Source organism: Lipotes vexillifer, unplaced genomic scaffold, assembly GCF_000442215.2.
Source record: "Lipotes vexillifer unplaced genomic scaffold, Lipotes_vexillifer_v1.1 scaffold504, whole genome shotgun sequence".
NCBI classification, from domain to species: Eukaryota; Metazoa; Chordata; class Mammalia; order Artiodactyla; family Lipotidae; genus Lipotes; species Lipotes vexillifer.
In genome coordinates, this window is record NW_006785225.1 from 197,147 (window position 1) to 202,087 (window position 4,941).

Genomic DNA, 4,941 nt, shown 5'->3' on the forward strand with positions numbered 1-4,941 from the left:
CCCACCGCAAACACCCCCCCCCCCCCCCCCACTGCTCTGGGTAATGCCCTAACCTCACTCTTCCCTGGATGGCTCGCACTACTTTTCTAATGCACCATCTTCACCCTGGCAGCTTAACACCCTGTTCCATGGTCTCTCACTTCCCCAGTTTACCACATAGATGGCTAAAATGCCACACAAGTCCCAGAAATGGCTAAAATCAATTCCAGGGAAGTAGGAACCACAAGCCTTAGCACACTGCCACCAGATAGCCACCAAACTAGCCTGGGCTTCATTTAAGAGGCAGAGGGGGGAATTTCCCTGGTGGCACAGTGCTTAAGAATCCACCTGCCAAGGCAGGGGACACGGGCCTGGTCCGGGAAGATCCCACATGCCATGGAGTAACTAAGCCTGTGTGCCACAACTACTGAGCCTGCGTACCACAACTACTGGAGTCCACGCGCCTAGAGCCCGTGCTCCACATCAAGAGAAGCCACCGCAACAAGAAGCCTGCGCACCACGTCGAAGAGTGGTCCCCGCTTGCCGCAACTAGAGAAAGCCCGCGCAGCAAAGAAGATGCAGTGCAGCCAAAAAAAAAAAAAAAGAGGTAGAGGGGGCCTTGAGCTCAGAAAGGACACTAACAACTTCATCCAGATGAGACTCAGGCTGTGGATTGGGGCACTCTGCTTCCATGGGATGATAATCCAGGAGACTTTCCCATTTGCTTTCCAGACAAAGATGTTCCAACTATTAATACCTTGTGGCTGGTGGGGCCCTGGACAAGTTGAAGTGCTGAAGTACCGTTTTCCAGACGCCACTTCTATCCAGATAGACTTAGAGAAGTCTATCTGAGGGCCCCAGGGGTGAAAGAAAAGAGCTGAGGATTTCCTATTAATTAGGATATACAGAACTGGGGAGAAAACGATCAACTCAGAACAAGCGTTTACTGAACATCTACTAGCGATACAGGAATGAATAAGACGTCCAGTGCAGTTATATTTTAACATACCCAATACAGGCAAAACATGGTCAATAAACTCATCGTCTAAATGAAGAGCAAAACATCAAAACAGGTAATTTCAATATAACAAAGTAAATGTTAGGCTTGAAAAACAATAGTAGATACATGAATGACACAGAGATTAGGGAAAGCTTCCTGGAGGAGGCGACCCCCACGCTGAATTTGAAGTAAGAAAGAGGCAGGTGAGGAAAGGTGGGAATGTTGTTTCAGGCAGAGAGAATGACACACTCAAAGGCTCAGAGGCCCAGAGCAGCATCCCGTGCCTGGGAATGTGCAGTCTGCTGATGTGAAGACAGAACTGGGGGCTGAAGTGTTGGAAGGTCAGCAGGGACAAAGCGGCTGTGGAGAGCAGCCCAAGTTACAGCGAGGACCCAGGACCTTCCTGGGAGGTGAAAGGAAGCTACCAAAGGGTTTACAAGGAGAGGTGACTCTGCGTGTAGAAACAAGTATAAGGCTGAACTGGAAGAGGGTCAAAGTGGACTGAAAGGGCCAGTGAGGAAGGTAGCAGCACAGACAGGGAGGCGGAATGGAGAGAGGTCAGCAGGAGAAGTGACAGGGACTGGAGGCTGGACATAGGGGTGAAAGGGAGGAGAGGACAGCACTCCAGTCCCTCACTCCAGGTCCTGGGCAGAAGGTCAGGAGTGCAGGAGGGACAGGTTTGGGAAGCAGTAGGAAGAGTTCAGTTCTGGAAGTGCTGCAGTGGGGTGGCTGGATGTAGAATCTAATGGTTGAAAAGATATGGTCAACCAAGGGGGAAAGCGGGGAATAAAATGGGAGATTGGGGTTGACATATACACACTGCTATATATAAAATAGATAATAAGGACCTACTGTATAGCACAGGGAACTCTACTCAATACCCTGTAACGACTGATATGGGAACAGAATCTAAAAAAGAGTGCATGTATGTATACGGATAACTGATTCACTTTGCTGTACACCACAAACTAACACAACATTGTAAGTCAACTACACTCCAATAAAAATTAATTTAAAAACAAAAAAGAAGAAGGAAAAGAGCTGGTCAGGGTCAGAGATTCCATGGCTGCCCAGGGGCAACACCAACCCCCACCCCCAACCTGTTTCAAAGCCAGCAAAAGATCCCATGAAAGGCAGCAGAGGGAGACCCAGGGAGGTTTTGCTGGGGCACCCTGAGGGTCACAGAGAACCCACACAGAGGCCCTGAGTGAGAGTCTGAATCCAAGATGGTGATAACTGACCAATGGGGCTAATGTGGTGATAACTGACCAATAACTGACCAATGTTCCCAAGGAAAAAGCTCACCTCTGAAACGTACACAAGACCTTGATTACCAATCCATCAGACAAAAAGACCAAATATTAAGGGCTTAGGTTTTAATCAGTATGTCAGTATGACTCTCAGCAGAATGAGATTTATCTTTCCTCACGTAAGAGGAAACGGTTCCTCAACCAACACGGGCTCTTCAGGATTTGCTGCAGTTTTCATCCAAATGCCAAGGAGATCTCATATAGCAGCTTAGGAAATCATGTTTAAACACAGGCATTTAGGGATTCCCTGGTGGCGCAGTGGTTAAGAATCCGCCTGCCAATGCAGGGGACACGGGTTCGAGCCCTGGTCCAGGAAGATCCCACATGCCGCAGAGCAACTACGCCCATATGCCACAACTACTGAGCCTGTGCTCTAGAGCCCGCGACCCATAACTACTGAGCCTGCATGCCACAACTACTGAAGCCCACGCACCTAGAGCCCATGCTCCGAAACAAGAGAAGCCACTGCAATGAGAAGCCCGCGCACCGCAACGAAGAATAGCCCCCGCTCACCCCAACTAGAGAAAGCCTGCGCGCAGCAACGAAGACCCAATGCAGCCAAGATAAATAAATTAATAAATTATAAAAAAATAATAAACAAAGGCATTTAGAAACAAGGTTCTTTTTCACAGAGGCCAAACATTAGAACTGTGGACTTTGGAGTTTTGCAGACTCATCTCTTCCTTCAGGGAAAATACAAGACTTAATACAGTAAAGGGCTGCAGCTCAGGAAAAAAAAGCTCTTGGGCTAGGATTCCTGAGGCAGAACACAGTTCCCTGATCCCCAAGACCGCACTGTGAATAACATCTACCACCATTCAGAGAGAAGACAAATTGCATAGGTGACGCAGCACAGCCACTCAGATGTCACTTCTTCCTGGGGAGGAGGTACAACCCTAGATCTGCAAAATAAGTAACTGTCTCCAGGTGTACCCACAGGCTCTTTTTGTTTAGATGTGCATACCTAGTCTGGTGCTGATGAGAAAAGCTAAGGTTTACAAAAGAAAAGGCCTGACTTTTCACTTTAAACAAAGTCTAAGCAAGGATCTCAAGTCAGCAGTGAGACAGCCAAGGATTATCCCTCTCTGACCTTCCTTATTCCTTTCTGGGACACAGTTTCTTTCATATTTGTTCCAATTAGAAACTCTTCAAAGACAGGCTGATGCTGGTACTCCACCTTCCCAACTACAGATCAAGAGTGCAGGAAAGAAGGTGCCAGCTCTGATGTGGGGAATTGCTGATGACCTCCAGGTGACCATAGCTGCTCCACACTCCAATCACACCTGTTAAATTCTCTTTTCACATCAGTTAGGTGAAAAGGCAAACAGGGACAAGGGAAGCAGCTGGCAAAATTCCTTCTGTGAAGAGAGCAAAGTGTTTTCCTGTCCTCAGCTCTCATGTATGTGCCCCCAGCAGAGTGACCAGGGTGGGGGTGAATGAGGAAAGCCTCGAGAAGCGACCTCCCAGGAAGGTCATGCTATGCCAGCTCTCACAAGTCACTATCCTGTCTCACGACACCAATCCTAACACATCTTACAGAAAGTATTGAACTCTCTGGAGTCAGCCTCCACACCTTCAACTCCAAGCCTGACCCAAAGCACTCCTCAAAGAAGGTAAGCGTATTGGACAGAGTGCAGCAGTAGGCGTGAGCATTCGGCACTAATGTCCTCGCTAACACTACAGAAATGACATGCCAAAAAGGTAGAAACTTGTCCAAAGCCACTCAGATAGTGACAGCCGAGAACGAACCAAAATCTCATTCTCCATCCAGAGCTCCTTCCACCAAACCAGATAGACTCCAGAAGTACCTGGGGCCCAGCTGAGCTCAGACTCACCAGGTCAAGGTCTCAATCCTTCCTCATACCACTCAGCTGATGAATCAACGAACCTTCACTGAGGATCTTTTTTTTTTTTAAATTTATTTATTTTTGGTTGTGTTGGGCCTTCACTGCTGTGCACGGGCTTTCTCTAGTTGTAGCAATCAGGGGCTACTCTTCGTTGTGGTGCACAGGCTTCTCATTACGGTGGCTTCTCTTGTTGCGGAGCACAGGCTCTAGGCTCACGGGCTTCAGTAGTTGCGGCACACTGGCTCAGTAGTTGTGGCTAATGGGCTCTAGAGCTCAGGTTCAGTAGTTGTGGTGCATGGGCTTAGTTGCTCCGCGGCATGTGGGATCTTCCTGGACCAGGGCTCGAACCCGTGTCCCCTGCATTGGTAGGTGGATTCTTAACCACTGCGCCACCAGGGAAGCCCGAGGATCTTTTCTGAAGGGCATGTTCCGAAACCTCCATTCCACGTACAATCTGGGTCACATTGCTCACTGCTACACTCTAGATTACTTTTGATCACTAGAGTTGTCAGCCTTTTGAGGGAAGGGGCCACTTCTCAGGTTTCTAGAACTCTCTGGCTCCCAACCAAGTGCTGAGCTCCGAGCAGGCATTCAATGTTTGTTAACACTGAGTGAAAGGTGGGCTGGTTCTCAGGTTTCTTTTTGCTGCAGGGCAACAATCCCAGAACCTCAGAAATTTTCAAGCGGCAGGAAGAGGCCAGATTGGTGGTTAAACCAAAGCCATGCTCTTTGGGCGCCTGTATAAATGTCCTCAAAAACAAAGGAAGGGCTTCCCTGGTGGCGCAGTGGTTGGGAGTCCGCCTGC

General features: G+C 48.6%; 1 protein-coding gene across 1 annotated transcript in view; it reads right to left on the reverse strand.

The window, feature by feature from the left end:
- PSKH1 (protein serine kinase H1) overlaps positions 1-4,941 on the reverse strand; it is a 37,962-nt gene that overhangs the window by 25,622 nt on the left and 7,399 nt on the right. The gene's annotated exons all lie outside the window — the stretch shown is intronic.